This window comes from Herpailurus yagouaroundi, unplaced genomic scaffold (genome assembly GCF_014898765.1).
Source record: "Herpailurus yagouaroundi ecotype Mexico unplaced genomic scaffold, PumYag 77, whole genome shotgun sequence".
Taxonomy (NCBI): domain Eukaryota; kingdom Metazoa; phylum Chordata; class Mammalia; order Carnivora; family Felidae; genus Herpailurus; species Herpailurus yagouaroundi.
In genome coordinates this window covers 77,457,910-77,478,026 of record NW_024412388.1, presented here as the reverse complement: position 1 = coordinate 77,478,026, position 20,117 = coordinate 77,457,910, and the positions used below count along the sequence as shown (strand labels likewise).

General features: G+C 37.7%; 1 pseudogene; it reads right to left on the bottom strand.

The window, feature by feature from the left end:
* Nucleotides 1–2,034: 2,034 nt before the first annotated feature.
* Nucleotides 2,035–2,692, bottom strand: LOC121018605 (CD9 antigen-like; annotated as a pseudogene).
* Between the last annotated feature and the right edge of the window lie 17,425 nt (nt 2,693–20,117).

Below are 20,117 nucleotides of genomic sequence, written 5' to 3'. Positions count from 1 at the left end.
TATAAGAAATGTGTGAAACTTCCCTCCTCCGGGAAATAGTTTCCCATTGTTCTTTTTTCTGATTCTGGTCATCATCTGAATCTCTTCCATCCTTGCTTTCTTCTACTTCCCTCAAGTACTTAACTCTTACATGTTACACAGCAGTAGTTAATGGGAGACATCAGCTTATGGTTTTTAAAAATCATCTGTTACCCCACATGGATGTCTTTTCTCCTGTATAGGGTAAGAAAGTCCTTGAAATCAAGAGACTTGGAATTTGTTTTCTTTTTTTTTAAATTTTTTTTTCAACGTTTATTTATTTTTGGGACAGGGAGAGACAGAGCATGAACGGGGGAGGGTCAGAGAGAGAGGGAGACAGAGAATCGGAAACAGGCTCCAGGCTCTGAGCCGTCAGCCCAGAGCCCGACACGGGGCTCGAACTCACGGACCGCGAGATCGTGACCTGGCTGAAGTCGGACGCTCAACCGACTGCGCCACCCAGGCGCCCCCTGGAATTTGTTTTCTTAATAAAGACATGCAGATCTGGATAGAGTATGCTTTACATTGTGGTCACTTACCCAGTGCTGACAGACCTACGATGTCTGGTTTCCTTGGATAGTCTGAATCTCATCTGGTGACATTGCCTTGTTTTTCCGACATAGGATTAGAAACAAGCACTGATAGAGCTCTAGTACCAAGAAGCAGATGGCAACCCTTGAAACTGCCTCTGGCTGACTACCACAAGGCCATTCCTCTTTTTTAGTTCAAGACTTTCTTACCAGTCTTAGCCTTTATCCAAGACTTCTTACTCTTTCCCTCAGGCTCCTGTAGTGTAAGTCGTCCTCTGGAAAAAAATACCACCAAAGCTCTTCAATCTTTCGTCCATTGAATAACTCTTGAGTCCTCTTTCTTATGCCCTTTAATGCTCTCTCTCTGAGATAAGATTGGACTCCCTGGTTTCATATTCTATTCTCTGTGGGAAAGCATTAAAAATAACTAAACAAAAGATTTTACTCTAAGGAGAATATCTTTTTGGTCTCTTCTTTTCTTTTTGATGTTTAATCTATTCTGCAAACACAGAATTTTGCTTACCTTGTCCTTCATATATCTGTACTCCTGGAAGTTCAGTCCTTGTGGGCAGTTTTGTTTTTTGGGTTTTTTTTTTTTTTTGGAACATATATATATGGCTTTTAGAGATCCTTTCCCTTCTCCACACCCACTCTGCTGGCAGGCTTATGAACTTGAAGCCACATGTGTGTATGTGTGTGTGTGCTCGTGTGCATGCATGTGCACACATTAGAAAGAGAGAAAGATTTCTTACTAAGCAGGCTCTTTCCAATGTCCTCAGCTAGTTTTGGAATCTGTGAGTAGGGTGAGGAGGCAGAAGGTGAATTTATCGCCTGATGATTCATAGGGCCAACAGCTTTTTCACTCCCGTAAAGTTTCAAGATAGCAGTTTTCCCTACCAGTTTTTTGATTATTTGAACAGTTCCAAGGACTAATATGTAAAGTAGTGAAAGGGTGACATTATGGCTCATTTTCATGTTGTGGCCATGGAACGTGAGGATTCATAACTAAAGACATTTTATTGATAACATGAAATAATATAAGAAGAGTGCAATATAAACTTTTTAATTGTCATATAATCTTTTATTATGTATGAAATTTTCTTCAACATAAGTTACAACTTGATTAAATGTGATAGACATTTTAAAATCTATTTAAAGTAAAAAAATTCTCTGTGTACAATATCTTTTGTCTACAGTATAGCAAATATGATACCTTTCATTTCAGGATTTCTGCTTAACATAAGCAAAACCAAATAACCAAAAAATACAAACCAAAGCTACTGTGAATACCAGTATTGAACAAAGCATCAAAAAGACAAACATAGGATAATTTTTTTTTGGTTTAGAAATGCAGAATTAATACTAAAGTTAGTGCATCCCCCCCCCCCCCCGACTCCCGGGGGAAAAAAACACCCAAGGAAATAATCACCCACCTCCAGGGGTAAACTTTGCTTTTCAGGGGCACAATCTGACTGTAGATTCTCTCTCAGCTCCTGTGGATAGCACAGCACAGGGTCATACTGAAGACTTCCAGATATTATCACCACAGCAATCCCAAAGCCCATGCACTGATGATGTGGGATTTGTTGTCAAAGACCTCTTTGATGGCCTCAGAGCAGTGCTTCATTGGGATGTTTGAGAGTAAATCCTTTTGGGGGCAGATGTCGGAGATAAATTGTTCCACTCCTCCAGCCAAACCACAGTAGTCCAATGCAGAGTGGATGGCTTTTAGCATCCCGCTGGGGCTTGTCCTTGGTTTTTAGCTTGGTGTAGGTATCCTTGTAAAACTCCTGGACTTAATCACTTCATCTTTGTGGGAATATCCCAGCTGGCTGCAGCTATTTCAATGGCAAATGTCACCAAGAGGAAGCCAGAGAATAATCCCAGCATGCACTGGGGCTCCTGCACAGCAGCCTAGCAGCCGAGAAACCGCACCAGCATCCTGAGGGCACCAGCTGCAATCAGAATATATACTCCAGTGTAGAAGCTGGAATGATTATTTCCAGCTCCAAGATGCTCTTGGCCTCAAAGTCGATTCAGAGCTAAGTCCAATGGCAAGGAATACAATCCTGGCAAGCCAGAAAAATGAAGTTAAATCCAAAAATCAGGTATTTGATGCACTTGGTGCCTTTTTTGACCAGCATGGTAAAGGCTGGACAGGCTGGCCTACTGGTGTGGCCCAAGGGGTGTACATTGCCAGGACCCGAGATGTCAGTGGCAGCCTAAACCTCTTTTTGATACTGTCTTTCTTTCAAATTGCTATTAAAAACCTAATGAAAGGGGGAGGGAGGGGAGGGTGGGTGATGGGTATTGAGGAGGGCACCTTTTGGGATGAGCACTGGGTGTTGTATGGAAACCAATTTGACAATAAATTTCATATATTAAAAAAAAACCTAATGAAAGGAAATTCTGTTAGAAAAGTCTATCATTTTGGTCTTGTAAGAATAGAATATTTGTTTTTATTGCAGAGTTATTTTTCTCTCTAGACTTTAAAAATATTTTTTACAAGCGACTTTCAGAAAAAATTAGCTAAGTACATGTAGACAATTTCACTTGACATCTCAATATTTAAAGGTTTTGCCCCACCCTTGGTCCAGATTATTAACTACATTGCATACTGTGGATTTTCTAGAAGTTACTATGTGACTGGCAGAAATAATTGGCTTAAATTACTGTGATATGTATCACAATGTCTGCTGGAGACATACATATGTTTTTCGAAATTGTAAACTATTTCAAACATACAAAAAGTAAAATAATATAATAGATACCCAGGTTAAGCTTGTAAACTTTCTCCTATTCATGTCTCAAATTCCATCCTCTCCTCTGCCTCTCTAGAGGTAGACTTAATTTTGCTATATCACAGGTGGGATTCCCCAGAAAGCAGGCTCTGAGACTCTGGTATTTATATGTGGAGGTTTGTGGTGGGGTGTTTTCAGGAGACATACCTGTGAAGGGTGAGGAAAGCAGAATTGGGTAAAGCTTTTAGTATTTTAATTGTATGTCTTGGCATGGTTTTCTTTAAATGTATCCTCTTTGGTTTACTGAGATTCTTGGATCTGTAAATGTATGTCTTTCACCAAATTTGGGGCATCTTCAGCCATTATTTATATACTTGTCGGTACCATTTTCTTTTCCCTCCTTCTGGGACTCCAGGAGGATGAGTAGTAGACCTTGTGATATTGTTCCAATATGAAGCTTTGTTTCTTATTGAACCTTCGCCCCTTGTTATTCTGATTGGATAATTTCTACTGATCTGTCTTCAAGTTTACTGGCTCTCTTATCTCTGTACTACTACTGAGATCTGTCTATTGAGTTAAAAAAAAATCTGTTATGGTATTTTTCAGTTTTAGAATTTTCACTTAGTACTTACTGTGTAGCTTCTATTTCTTTCCTGAAAATGCCTAAATTCCATTTGTTTCTAGGTAGTTGTTTGCCCTTACTCCATGTGGCCTGGCTATAATAACTGCCATAGCTTTTTTTTGTTTGATAATTCCAATATTTGTGGTCATCTTAGTGTTGGTGTGTGTTGATTGCCTCTTTCTTTCAGTTGTTTAGATTTTCCTAGTTCTTTGCATGTTGAATAATTTTGAACTGTATGTTGGCCATTTTGAATACTGTGTTTTGAGATTCGGGGCTCAGTTAAAATCTGGAGAATGGGGTCGGCTGCTGCTGCTTCTCTTTTTTTAAAAAGCAAGCAGTTAGGGGCGCCTGGGTGGCACAGTCGGTTAAGCGTCCGACTTCAGCCAGGTCACGATCTCGCGGTCCGTGAGTTCGAGCCCCACGTCAGGCTCTGGGCTGATGGCTCGGAGCCTGGAGCCTGTTTCCGATTCTGTGTCTCCCTCTCTCTCTGCCCTTCCCCCGTTCATGCTCTGTCTCTCTCTGTCCCAAAAATAAATAAAAAACGTTGAAAAAAAATTTTTTTTATAAAAAGCAAGCAGTTAACACCATGAGACTTATATTTCAAGTCCTGACTTGGTTTCTGTGGGCTTAGATGTCAGTTTAGTTTTCAAAGACTCTGCAGCGCTATTCTGGTTTTCACAGTTTGTGCACCTTCCTTGGTGGTCTACAGAGGTTCAGTCCTCAAAGCCTTTGCTGTGCTGATTCTGGTAGATTTTGTGCATGTTCAGGTTGAGAGTGTGTTCAAGGCTTCATACAGAGGTTTAAAGAATCATTTGCAGCTTTTCAGATTTATTCTGCATTTCTGTATTATATTGTATGTATGTGGGGGGGTATCCATATTAACTTAGCTTATTATTTTGACAAAACCAGAAGTCTACACAATTTCATTAAACAATTTATTACATTCGTGTAATTTCTTTTACAACACAATGATGTAATTTTGATACTTAAAAGTTGTTTATCAAAAGTTCATGTAACAGATGATTTTAACATTCCCCTACTATTTCTTCAGATCCCTTTGCCATTTTGTTCATGTTGACCCCCAGAGGCTTTCACTCCTGACAGCCAGCACCTGCATTGTTTTGCCAGAAAGCTGCTTTTAGGCTGTGAGTGTATAGTTTGCCTGCAAATGCCCAAAAAGTCTAGGAATTTACATCCTTGGCAGATAGCCCCCAAACCAATGGCCAGTTGGGACGGGGTTATAATACTCCAGGTCCCTCACTCTGGATCTGGACAGCCCTTAGTTGTAACCTAAACGGTGCAACCCACTGGTGGAATTGAGTTAAGGTTATCCCTCATGAGACTTTGCTGAGTAATGGCATCCTGTTCGGCTCCCTTAACATTTTTGCCCACTTCCCCATTCCTTTGCTGTTTTTTCTTGGAAAGCTTCTTCATAAATAACTTTCATATCAATCCTTGTCCCAGGATGTGCTTCTGGGAACACACTGCAGCAGATAGAATTCTAAGATGGCCCTCAAGATTCCCTGGTATACATGCTTTGCATAAATAATCTCCTTCTCTTGAGCATGAATGGGGTCTGTTTTTATGATGAGAAAGTCACTTCCTTAATTCGGTTGCATTATATGGCAGAGGTGATGGAATAATCACTTCCTTGATTATAATGGACTCTGTTTTAGCACTCTGGAGAGAGATTCTCCTGGGCTGGAGAGAAGTAAGCTATTATATTGTGAGGGGGCCCCATGGCAAGGAGCTGCAGGGTCTCTGGGAGCTAAGTCTGGCCCCCAGCTGACAGCCAGCAAGAAAGGTGGACCTCAGTCCTGCAATACAAGGAATTGACTTCTGCCAACAGCCATGTGAGCCTCAGGAAGGTCCACAGCGTGGCTCATTCTGTGGTAATAGAGCATAGTCATAAGCATGGGCTCTGGAGTCCAGACTGTTTTGCTTAGAATTCAGTTCTTACACATTCTTTTTTTTTTTTTTTTAATTTTTTAATGTTTATTTTTGAGAGAGAGAGAGACAGAGTATGAGCGGGGGAGGGGCAGAGAGAGGAGACACAGAATCAGAAGCAGGCTCTAGGCTCTGAGCTGTCAGCCCAGAACCCAACGCAGGGCTCAAACTCACAGACCATGAGATCATGACTTGAGCCAAAGCTGGACGCTTAACTGACTGAGTCACCCAGGCGCCCCGTTTTTCCACATTCTTGTAGTGACTTTGGGCAAGTTAGTTAATCTCTCTTCCCTTTCTATTTGTAAAATGAGAATGCTAATAGTACTTATTACACATAAATAATAAAATTATTATTAATAGTGGTGGCGTGGTAGTCATATGTTATTAGAGGTGTGGAATTATGAGGCCTTCCTCCTATCCTTCTTTCTTTCCAGCTACTCTTCATGTCTTAGAGCCTATCCATCCTCCAGGGTTCAGCAAAAAACATCTTTTCTATAAATTCTTCTGTGATGCCACTTACCCTCTGAAATTTCTTTAGTATATATGTGTTTTTCTTATATGCTTATAACTCCTCTGTCATTGTCCCCTGGTTAAAAAGGCCTTATCTTGAACTGCATATGATAGAAGCTCAATAAATATTTGTTGAGTGAATGCATGAATTAAGAGCATTAATAAAACTTTAAGGGTTCTTAAGCTATTCACTTACCTTAATCTATTAATTTCTCCCTAGCCACACTGAGTGCTATTCTAATTCTTCACAGGAGCTCTCAAAATAAAGATTTCGAGTACACAAAACAATGCAAGCTTTCATTTGTTCTTTTTGGAAATCTGTCTTCATGGGGATTCTCTGGCTGTCTTTTCTTGGACAAAATGGTAGTGTGGAGAGTAGCCAGGGGGAGTTGGAGGGGTTTGAAAGCATGGTGATACTAAGTGGGGGCAATGCTGTCTCTACAGATGGGAGTGTTGTCAGTTCACTTAAAAATGATTTGGGGGCTCTTTTAAAGTCTGATTTAAAAATTCTATGTAACCTACTAAAGGTATCCCTTTGGATTGGAAGTAGGCATTTGCTTTGTACAAGTGGAGAATGGTTTTGAGCCTTGCATGTTGGTGCTCAGAAGATGCTAACTTCCTAGGTGGACATGGATGCTAGCATCCATTTCTACGATGCTAATTTCCTCAGGTGGCTCACCCCACGATGTCAGAATGAGAAGATCATGTTTTTCTTTGACAGTGAGAGTATAAGGATGGGTAACATATTAAATAGCTCTTAGAGGATATGAGTGGTGTGCTTTTTGTTACCCAGAACACGTGCTTTTTCTCTTGTACAATGCAAGATAGATATGGCTGTAATTATCATATTACCTAGCCAGTTAGTTATTCTGTGAGACTGTGATTATGCAGGGTGTAGAGAGAACTTTATTTATGAACTCATTCTCAAGAAAAAAAGAAAAGCAAAAAGCTAAGCCAGCACATCATCTAATTCTCAATGTAAAATAATGCAGAAGTGCGGAAGATGAACATCTGATTTGTCACATCTGATACACTAATGTTTTATCCAAAAGGAAGAACACATTGTAACTTGCTCAGTCATCTGCATAAACACCACCTGGCCCTTTACAGGCACCTACTCAAATAACAGGAGTCAACGAATGGCAGCTCTGCTCATAGCCTTTTCACTAGTAGAAATAGAAAAATCTCTTTTCTTTTTTAAAAAACAAAGCATTTATGTATCAAAGCAACATCTAATATATTTTTTTCCAACGGCATAAGACCTAGGTGATTAAAGTGAAGCCACTAGAACCTTCCATATTAGGGAATATATGATCACAAATTACCCAGTTTTTGAACAGCTAAAAAATTTCATTATCCTTTAAAAAGAGGGTAGATCAAACCATTCCTTGTACAAACCAGACCTTATTATTATTGCAACATGAAGCACATTCTCCCCTGGGTATATCACTTAGTAAGTCTTGCAATGGAATAGCTATAGATTTTAGTGTAAAATATTTTGCCAGAGATGGGAGATTTTTTTCCCCTCTGAACTGACACATTCTGGTTGTATGCCTCAGTGATCATACCTTTGTGCTACATTGCACACATGGAGGTAGCATCCCTTTTCTAGTTGCACTAATATAAAAATGAGGGTCCTGGATAACTAAAGTATATCATACCAGTTTGCATGCTTTCAAAGAAAGGGTTAAAAAAACAAATATCACTTGCCTTTACATTTTAGATTCAAGCTGGCTAACTAGAAGGTGTCAACTACTTTATTATTATTTTCTTCATTGAGGAAACCCTGGCAAAGTCTCAGTGTATTTCTGTCCACAGAGGACAATTGAGTAGCTTAGTCTTCTGGGCACACCAACTTGTTGTTTTTGTTTTATTTTAAAGAGGAGACAGTGTTCAAAAGTCATTGAACTCTGCCCTTGGCCCATTCTTTTATAAAGAGTGCATTAGGCTCCAAAATTCTTATCTTTAAATATATCTTTTAGTCATCTGTTACCCTATTCTTCCTGGGGCCACTTGAAAAGTGACAGTTGGGGGGCGCCTGGGTGGCGCAGTCGGTTAAGCGTCCGACTTCAGCCAGGTCACGATCTCGCGGTCCGTGAGTTCGAGCCCCGCGTCAGGCTCTGGGCTGATGGCTCAGAGCCTGGAGCCTGTTTCCGATTCTGTGTCTCCCTCTCTCTCTGCCCCTCCCCCATTCATGCTCTGTCTCTCTCTGTCCCAAAAATAAATAAACGTTGAAAAAAAAATTAAAAAAAAAAAAGAAAAGTGACAGTTGGTAGCTCTTTCATTGGGTTTCTGGATCACATGACCTGAGTTAATGCTTTTATTAATAGCCTCCTTGTGCATCTTAAATGGTGGGGGTGGTTGGACCCTTCCTGTTTTTGCTTTCATGTATCATGATATCATACAGTTTAATTGACCAGGAAAATCTCCATCAACCCAAGACAAATGTTTAATTTTGTTTACACTGTTCACCTGCATATTTCATTTGCCTTTCATTTGACATTGAATACTATTTTAATTGTATCTCCCGATTCATGTTGGAAAAGTATGCCATGGATTAGGGAGTGAGAAGGAGTTTGCTCTTTTCCCAACTCCCAGTGCAGCCTGGAAAGTCATTTCATTTTTTATTTACCCTACTAGCAAGTTTAAAGTTCTTACTATGTGCCAGTGTTGGGGAGAAAATAATGAAAGGTAGACATGATCCCTGCCTTCATGCTTTATGCTTTATAGTCTAATAAATTTGAACAAATATTCATGAAATTTAAGATTCCAGAAATAACTCGCAAGGCCCTTTTCTTCAGGGCCAGAGAGAGGGTGTCATTGCAGCATTTAACATGAAATCACACTTTAAAAAAGTACTTAATATACACTAAGCATTATATTACATGTAATCTCACTTAGTCTTCTGCAAACTCACAAAATAGGTAATATTAGACTAATTTCCCAGATAAAGGAATTGATACATGAAAGTTCCTATAACTTTCCAATGTTAGACAGATATCCAGATCTATCTCATTGTAAAGCCTGATTACTGAGTATCTGTATTGTTATCAGGAGCTGAACACCCTACCTCTGCAACATGAATCTAAACTTACATTATTTAGATGAATAAATCAAAAATATCATTTCCTTTTTACGATGACCAAAAGTTGTAAACTGAAATGTCTGTATAGAAACCAGGCAGATCCCCAAACATAGTGAAGCAGGTGGGTAATAGGGAGTGGTGGGGACCGGAGTAAATTCAAACTTACATTCTTTGTCAGGCAGCAGGTAATTGCTGCCATGTGGGAATGAAGGCCTGGAGTCAGTATCATTCCAGACTGTGTAGCACCTTTTTACAAATTAGATAAAGGCACTCCTTCATTTTGTGGATACAGAAATACACAACAAATACGTATGTGTTGCATGTCAGCCTCAGTTACTACTTAGGTTGATTCTCTGTGCAGAGCCCAGCCTATATGGTCTTTCTCAAGAAAAGCTTGATACCTGGATTTTTAAAGTGAAATTTCCTGACTTTTAAATGTTGATAATGAATTCAAATTAAAAAAAATCACTGTGTAGATCAAATAAAACTTATCTGTGTGTTGAATTTGGTCTCTCCTGGTCACCATTTGAAACTTCTGATTTATAGGCTAGCCCTTAGAAGTGAGAAGTAATAGTTTTTATTAATTTGGTTACCATGTTCCTAAAAATCTAGAGTCAAAGTGTTTTCAATTTTGATCCCAGAAGTAAGAAGCATTTTAAGTATCTGAATCCTAAAGGCTAATTTGAAGAGAAATCATCTTTGTCTCTGAGAAGTCTAACTGTGTTAGTCATGAAAAATTCTCAGGTGTTTTGCTATATATATATATATATATATATATATATATATATATATATATAGGTAATCACCTATATATAACATGAGTACTTGAGAGTTAAAAATGCATCAAGGTTAATTGTAAAAAGTCAGTAGAACTTGTGTAAATCTCAAATTACCTTGATTTTTTTTTTTAGATATACAGTATTAGTTGTGGGCTGTGATTGGTGTTACCATAATATTTGATGATGCTAATAAGATGAGCTAAGACTAAACACCAAAATTTTTTAAATTATCTCACCCATAATTTACCTTCTGGTTATGGAATTAGGTTGTCCCCAAATAATTTTTCCATAGTCTGAGGTAATTATTTCTCATTTTAAGTTTTAGCTTGATTAAGTTTTATCTTTATAATGACTCATCCTTTCTATGTTATTTTATTTAAGCGAATAAACCAAATCATGCCCTACTTTGGTCAATAAAATCATGAAAGATATGTATTGCAGTGAAAAGGGATAGGTACCAAAGGTGTACCTAACAGCCCTTGTGTCTTCTAAACTGGTACTTCAGGGAAATCTTGTCTTGAGGAATAATGGGAAGTCGCACACACACAAAGAACAAACTGATATTTTTCATGGAGGTGAGAAGAAAATACCAGGTCTGTGTGAATGATTACCAATGACCTAATTTGATGAAATGCACTTCTTTCCAGGGACTAGAGTTCTTTGGACGTTATGTAGTCATTACTTTTGTGAAGTTCCATAAACAGAAGTCCCTTTTTATCTGCAGGGAAAGTAGAGCATAGGTCAGTGAGAACATTTTATTTTATTTTATTTTTCCTTCTTACCCACAGATGAAACTTATATAACTCTGTGCCTAAGCTCTTAAGGACCCAAACTGCAAACCTGCAAAAACTTAAGCCACACGTGTGAAATTGCCACAAGCATATCTAATTTTATAGATTCTAATGCATTCTGGAGAAGAGTGTCCTTTTTGTTCAGAAAGAAGCCTAGAACTAATTTCAGTTGGGTTTCTAAAACCTGACACTGAATCAAAAAGGTTTCACTAGAAAATAAGTTGGAGCTGTAAAGTAAGGACATAATTTTTCTTGATTATTATGGCATTTAAGGGCATGTATCTTTCTTGCCAGAAAAAAAAAAAAACAACAGTATCAGTGAAACAGATCTTTTAGGACATTCAGTTGTCATTTTCTCCCTAATATGTTATTTTTGGCTAGACTATTAGAACTGGAAGGAATCTTAGTGATCCATTTCATTTCTAAACTGTGATACTTGGAACCCCATGTTGCTTTGTATATGTTTCAGTATTCCTCTAAGAGTTTAATTAAAATTTTATGAAAAATATGTGGTCAATTCTAAATTAACTAGGTTATCATCATCAGTAAAGATGAGGTAATTGTTAGGGCTTCAGAGCCCCAGCCACATTTCAGCCGAACTGGCTTCGATTTTATTCATTCAATTATTAAGTAAATATTTATCTAATATCTATAATATGGCCAGACACTATTTTAGGTGCTGGGAGTAAAGTATGGAACAAGGTAGACAATGTCCCTGGTCTTATACAGAGTATGTAATGGGATAGAGTGGGATGGGGACAGGAATGGATTTCCAGTAAGTGTGCTTGAGGAATAACTAGAAGGCCTGGAGCAGTTACCCACAATATGTATCCAGTAGTCATGTTCTGTTCACTCTGCTAGAGTGCAGTGAACAAGGAGAAGAAAGCTAAGAGATGAGGTTAGGAAGGTATCAGGACAGGAACATATAGGTCCTTGAAGACATGATAAGGAGTTTGGATTTTATTATAAGTGCAGTGGGAGTCACATGATCTGATTTATGATTTAAAAGGATCATCCTGGTTTCTGTGTGGCAAATAGCTTACACTGTGGCCAGAATGGAAGCAGCAAAGACTTTTAGGAGATTTGTGTAGATTTCTCCTTTTGAGCATGATGCTTTAGACTGTGGCAAGGCAGTGTTCCTGTTGAAAACAATTATGAAAAACTGGGTGAATTTTAAAACTGATGATATAAAAAGTGCCCAAGAGATATGGGAGGACAAGTTAGACTACAGTTTCAGAGAGAGAAGCTGATGATTATCCCCCTCTGAGGGCAGGTGATGATTGTAGGCATGGCCTAAGGATCAGAATTTGTCCCAGGCTGAACCTACTTCTGGGAAAATAAAGGTTTTAGTGGTTGTGTGAAGCTAGAGTGACAAAATTCAAGACTGGAGAGATGTCAGATGCATGGCCAGTTTTCCCTATAAGACATTTGCTGAGTTTTGAAGCTTTATAGGAGATTAAGGAGCTAGTTTGAAAGCTTCCAAAAAGTAGAGTGAAATATCTCATAGTCTTGTGATGCTCAGGAAACAAAGAGCATTCCAGGGGAGGAGGATTAAAAGGAAAGTAGGCAAGGGATGAATTCTCTAGAAAGAGTGGTGAATTGATCTACAGGTACTTTTTAATCTGAGATACTTACTAAATCTGAGTGCATCTAGAGTTTTAAAATCCAGACCTGGCTTTTGGCAAGAGACCATTCCTGGGAGGCAGAGAAACCAGCAGAAATTTGGGCTTTTTTGAGGCTAAAATAACAAAAGGGGAGATTTAAGGTATCTCCGACACATTATCTCATCTTTCTTTGAAGACATTTGCCCCATTTGAAGCTGTGTAGAGTAGAAAGCTAAAGAGCTAAGTGGTAAACCTCTGAAGAGAAGAACTGAATCTATCTCAGACTTTCAGATTTGGTAAATCAAAGTTGTCCCAAGGTTATAATTAAAAGTCCTGGGAAATCATGCCTTAGGAACAGGATCGAGAGAACTAGATTGGGTTTTCCCAAAACTTCATCACAGCCCTAGTCCAGCTCAATCTTGGGTTGGCTTGAAAAGATTGATTCTCCCAATAGCTGCCCTTGCTATTGCTGAAATAAGAAAAGGTTTTCTGGAGACTCTATGGTTTTTTTGGGATTGGAAAACAAGCCAATAGAAAATACCCACACAAAAGCACAGAGAGAAAAATAATACAAAAACAGGTAAGTGCAAAAGGGACATTCTGAAAAGGACACGTAACGGAAGTCCCAGAAGGAAATGAGGAGAGATTAGAGTATAAGTGATATTCGGAGAGTTAATGTGAAGAGTTAATGACTACCAGTTTTCCAAAACTATTATAAGTATCAATCCACAGATTTAAGTAGTATAAATACAATGAAAACAGTATCTGGAATCTCATATATAAAACTGCTTAAAACCTAATGAGTAGTGGGGTGCCTGGGTGGCTCAGTCAGTTGGGCGTCTGACTTTAGCTCAGGTCATGATCTCACTGCCTGTGAATTCAAGCCCCACATCGGGCTATGTGCTGACAGCTCAGAGCCTGGAGCCTGCTTCAGATTCTGTCTCTGCTCTCTTTTCCTCTCCTGCTCATCCTCTGTCTCTCTCTCATAAATATAAAATAAAACATAAAAAAAAAAATAAAAATGAGAGAAAGTCTTAAATTAGGCCAGAGAAAGGGGTGCCTGGGTGGTTCAGTTGGTTAAGCATCTGACTCTTGATTTTGGTTCAGGTTATGATCTTATGGTTCGTGAGTTCAAGCCCCACATCAACTCTGCACTGACAGCACAGAGTGTGCTTGAGATTCTCTCTCTCCCTCTTCCCCTCTCCTGTTTACTCTCTCTCTCTCTCTCTCTCTCTCTCAAAAATAAACAAATAAACATTTAAGACACAAAAACATTGATAAATGTTTAAAAAAAAATTAAGCCAGAGAAAGATTACTTTCAAAGGAACATCAACAAGACTTACAGCTGACTTCTTGACTTAGACCATGGAAATCAGAAGGCAATGGAATAGCATCTTTACCCTACCCCCAGTTTTATTGAGAAATAATTGACACACATCACTGTATAAATTGAAGATGTACAATATGATGGTACAATATACAATATGTATATTGTGAAATGCTTACCACAGTAGGTTCAGCTGACATTCATCTTCTCAAATTAATAGAATAAAAAGAAAAGAAAGAGGAAAAGAATAAAGGGGAAATTTTTTCTTCTTGTGGTAAGAATTCTTAGTATTTACCCTTTTAACAACTTTCCTGCATATCATACATCACTGTTAGCTATAGTCATCATGTTGTGCATTACATCCCTAGTGCTTATTTATCTCATAACTGGAAGTTTGTACCTTTTGGCTATCTTCCTCCAATTCCCCTTCTTCCCACCCCCTGCCTCTGGTAACCACAAGTCTGATAACTTTTTCTATGAGCTTGGTTTGTGTTTGTTTTGTTTGTTTGTTTTTAGATTCTACATATTGGATCTTGAAGAATTTGTCTTTGTCTGATTTATTTCACTTAGCAAAATGCCTTCAAGTTTCATCCATGTTGTCACAAATGGTAGGTTTTCCTCATTTTTTATGGTTGAATAATATTCCATATTCATTCACTGATGGACACTTAAATTGTTTTCATGTCTTGGCTATTGCAAATAATGCTGCTATAAATATAGGGGTGCAGGTATCTTTTTGAGTTAATGTTTCCTTTGGATATATTCTCAGAAGTGGAATTGCTGGCTTGTACGGTGGTTCTGTTCCTAATTTTTTGAGGATTCTCCATATTGTTTTCCATACTGGCTGTACCAATTTGTAATCCCACCAATAGTAATCCACCTTTTCTCCACATTCATGCCATTCATTTGTTATCTCTTATTTTTTTCATAATGGCCATTCTAACAGGTGTGAGGTGATATCTCATTGTGGTTTTATTTTATTTTATTTATTATTTTTTTAAAATTTTTTTTAACATTTATTCATTTTTGAGAGAGAGAGAGACAGAGCATGAACGGGGGAGGGTCAGAGAGAGGGAGACACAGAATCTGAAACAGGCTCCAGGCTCTGAGCTGTCAGCACAGAGCCCGACGCAGGGCTTGAACTCACGGACCGCGAGATCATGACCTGAGCTGAAGTCGGCCGCTTAACCGACTGAGCCACCCAGGCGCCCCCTCATTGTGGTTTTAATTTGTATTTAATGTGTATCTTAATTTGTAGGACTAGTGATGTTGATCATCTTTTCATGTACCTAATGGCTTTTCTTGTATCTTCTTTGCAGAACTGTCTATTCAGGTCCTTTGTCCATTTTTTAATTGGGTTATTTGTTTCTGTTTCTGTTTTTGTTTTTGTGGTTTTTTTTTTTTCTATTGAGTTGTACAACTTATTTATGTTTTAGATGTTAACCTTTCATCAGATAGGTGTCATATCCAAAAAGATCACTGCCATGACTCATGTCAAGGATCTTTATTCCTATGTTTTCTTTTAGGAATTTCATGGTTTCAGATCTTACATTTAATTATTTAATCTATTTTGAGTTAATTTTTTTTTTCAACGTTTAATTATTTTTGGGACAGAGAGAGACAGAGCATGAACGGGGGAGGGGCAGAGAGAGAGGGAGACACAGAATCGGAAACAGGCTCCAGGCTCTGAGCCATCAGCCCAGAGCCCGACGCGGGGCTCGAACTCACGGACCGCGAGATCGTGACCTGGCTGAAGTCGGACGCTTAACCGACTGCGCCACCCAGGCGCCCCTTGAGTTAATTTTTGTGTGTAATAAATGGATCCATTTTTATTCTTTTATACATGAATATCTAATTATCCCATTGTGACAATTTATTGTAGAGACTGTCTTTTCTCCATTGAGTATTCGTGTTTCTGGTAGCAAATACAAGTTTGCCATACATGCTTAGGTTTATTTATGGGCTTTTGATTCTGCTCTATTGGCCTATTTGTTTTTATGCCAGTACTATACTGTTTTGAGTACTACAGCTTTATAGTATAGCTTGAAATCAGGAGTTATGATACCTTCTGTTTCTCAGAAGTGGAATTGCTGGATTTTATGGTAGTTCTATTCCTAATTTTTTGAAGATTCTCCATATTGTTTTCCATACTGGCTGTACCAATTTGTTGTGGTTTATTTTGTGTTTCCAAATTTTAGGAGTGTTTTTTCTACTTCTGTAAAAAAAAAAAAATGCCTTTGGAATCTTGATAGGGATTACATTGACTCTATGGATGGCTTTTGATAGTAGTGACATTTTAATAATACTAATGCTTCCAATTTATGAACACGGATACTTTTCCATTTACTTGTGTCTTCTTCAATTTTTTTTACCAATGTCTTATAATTTTTAGAATAGAGCTCTTTCACATCCTTAGTTACATTTATTCCTAAGTATTTTATTTTTTTGATGCTATTGTAAATGAGATTGATTTCTTTTTCAGAAATTTTGTTAGTGTATAGAAATGGTACTGATTTTGTATGTTTATTCTGTATCCTACAATTTTACTGACTTTATTGATTGTATCCAACAGTTTTTTGGTTGAGTCTTTAGGATTTTCTATGTATAAAATCATGTTGTCTGCAAATCTATGTAGGATTTCCAGTACTGTGTTGAATAGGAGTGGTCAGAGGGGGTACCCTTGTCTTGTTCTTGATCGTAGAGGAAAAGCTTTCATCTTTTCACTATTTAGTATGATGTTAGCTATGGGCTTGTTACATATCCTTATTATGTTGGGATGTGTTCCTGCTATGTCTAATTTGTTAAGAGGTTTTTTTTTTGTTTTTTTTTTTTTTTTAAATCATGAATGGATGTTGAATTTTGTCAGGTGTTTTTTCTGCGTCTGTTAAGATGATCATATGATTCTTTTTCATTCTACTAATGGGATGTATCACATTGACTGATTTCCATATGTTGAGCCATCCTTGCATCTCAGGTGTAAATCGTACTTGGTCATGGTGAATGATCCTTTTAATGTGCTACTGAATTCAGTTTGCTAGCATTTTATTGAGAATTTGTTTTTGAGAATTTTTGCATCTGTATTTATTAAGGTTATTGGCCTGTAGTTTTCTTTTCTAGTTTTATCCTTTCTGATTTTGGTATAAGGATGAATCTTGCCTTATAAAATGAGTTCATGAGTTTCTCTCCTTTTTGATTTTTTGGAAGAATTTAAGAAGGCTTGGTGTTAACTTTTCAAATGTTTGGTAAAAATCACTGGTGAAGCCTTTTTGTTCTGGTTTTTCTGTGTTGGGAGTTTTTGATTGCTGATTCAGTCTCCTTACTAGTAATTGGTTTATTCAGATTTTCTAGTTATTCTTCATTCAGTCTTGCTAAGTTGTGTGTTTCTAGGATTTTTTCCATTTCTTTTGGGTTGTCTAATTTTTTGGCATTAAGTTGTACATAGTAGCTCTTATAATCTCTTGTATTGCTGTGGTATAAGTTGTAATGCCTCCATGTAAGAGACAAATTGTAAGACTGGATGAAAATATAAAACCTAACTATATGCTGCTTACAGAGAATAAAGAATGCAAATATTTGAGGACATAGAAAGGTTAAAAGGCTAGAAAAAGATAAGCTTAAAAACACTGACCAAAGAAAGCTGTTTCAGCTTTCCTGATATCAGACAAAGTAGACCTTTAAGGTAAAAAACACTATTGGTGATAAGAATATTTCATGATTGTAAAAGGTACAATCCAACAGGGAGAAGGCTATTGCAGTAATCCATGGCAGAGATGATGGTGATCTGGAGTAGAAAGACGGCTGTGATGTGAGATGATGTAGTCAAATGATGTAGTCTGGATATGTATTGTGGGTAGGTGCCAATAGGACTTGCTATTGGGTTTGGTATGGGATAGGGAAAAAAAAGAGGTGTCAAGGATGACTTTAAGGTTTTTTTCTTGAAGGACTAGGTAAACGGCAGTGCTGTTTACTGAAATGGAAAAGTTTATTCAGATGTAGGGCTAGGAAAGAGAAATAAAAGTTATTTTTTGGCCCAGTGGAACACAGTTCAGGGAAATAGCAGTAATTCAATTTTGAACATATAGAGTGATGGTGCTGAGAAGGCATTGGATACATGAATCTATAATCTAGTGTAATTCCCTAATTTTACAGATGAAGATATTGAGGCTTCAAAATTGGCTTGTAGTTACATAGCAAATAAATGGCACAGCCAGCACTAAAATCCAGATCATTTGGAGCTAAGCCTAGTGTCTTAAACCATACTATGTGTTACTTCTAAATTTGCCTCATTGAACTTTAGAAAATATTTCATATGGAATAGAAATTGTTAAAGTGTTACTATGTACCAAGAATTGCACTAAATACTCAAGATAACTTTTCTCTTAAAGTCTTTTCTTTTTTCTTTTATAGCCCAACAAGGTAGATACTGTTATTATCCTCAATTTTACAGTTTAGAAAACTGAGCTTTTGACATTAACTTATGCAAGGTCACATAATTGGTGAAGCTATTCAAATTAGCCCAGGGGTTCAACTCTTGTCCCCATGTTCTTAACCACTATGCTTTACCTTTTCCAGCATGCTAGAGAATACACATCAGATAGTGCTGTGTCCCATTTCATTTTCTTGATTCTTTCGTGGGCTTGTGATTAGTTCACATGCAGACTATTTGACTTTTTGGCCTCCAGTTTTTCCTTTAGATTTTGAATTTGACCAAGGAGCCATTTCCATTCAGTTACATTTAGGGAACTTACTAATACTTACATAGGGCTCTTTTCCCAAGGCCCAAGAGGAATGCTTCATTAAGACATAGTGATGGCTTCTTGTTTCAATAGCTGTAACTGCTGTCTTTGGAACAAAGGAGTAATTAGAAATCATTTGTAATAAAAGCCTCCTGTCTTTTTCTGATATAAGGGCCTTTGTGTTTTTGTGCAGTTCTTTGGAAATTACAGGAAAAATAAGGGAAACTAGAAAAAAATTCCAGAAAACCCAACACCTCATCCAAATTACCTCCCCAACCAAAACTGAAATGTCCTCAGAAGAAGAGGCTTTTTTTTTTTTTCCTTTCTTTAATCTAAGGGAAGTATAAAAGCCTAGGTAGTCTCTGGAACTACTTTAATCAACTTAATGCAGTCTGTAGACTTCAGGCTTTGGGTCAGTACAAAGAGATACTCAGATGTAAGCCAGTGAGTGAATGCTTTCACAGGGCACTGGACTAAAAAACAGCTCTGCGATAAAAGGAGAGGTCCAACAGAAGTCAATGATATGGTCCATTCTGGCTGGATTGATACAGTCTGGAAATGGGTTATGTTGCTAAAGGTATAGTGGCAAGAGCCAGCTGGTCCCTCCATCTAGCATAATTTCCTTCACAAGTCGCCTGTGTGAAAAAAAAAGTGCATGGTGATGGACCTTTGTTAGTTCAAAGGTTTTTACCTCTTTATTCTAAAGCCCCATTGTGAATTCACAGGGCTTAAAATATGTATTACTGTCCCTTTCATTTTATCATTCTAAAAGAAATCAAAGACAAAACTTTTTTCCTCCCAATGAGCTTATCTGTTTGAAATCATAGGTTGTTTGTACATATGGTCTTCTAAAATCTCAACTGAATCTTTGTAATTTCATTGGGAGCTGGTGAGACCTTTTTCTTCCTAAAAAGTTGCAGGGAACTCTTGCCAAAAGACTGATTTACTTTCTCTTCCTCTTCAGTTATTACAGTTTAGTTGATTGTAAAATAATAAACTACAAGCACATTTTTAAACAGAAAATGTGAAAGACTGTTAATCGCCCCCCTCCTTTTCAATGACAGTTGACTACTTTGTCTTGCTGTCATCTCAGTCCTTGAGTATTTCTGTCTACAACTTTTGCTTCAGCAAAACTTCTGGCTAAATAAAATGGGTTTTGAGACTCAACGTTGTGTATTACATCAGGTGATACTAGCAAAAACATGAACATTTTAGCTGTATGATGAACATAATACTCTCATGAACATTACTAATTGCTGTTTGCTATGCTTGGCCTGAGGAATTTTTCCTGAAGACACATATTTTATATTGCGAATTGCTTGTTCACTGGATTCTGTGTGTACTATTTTTTCTCCTCTGACACAAAATCCGCACTTTAAAGTCTATCTTTTATCCATTTGATACAGTTAAATGTGTAATTTCAGTGA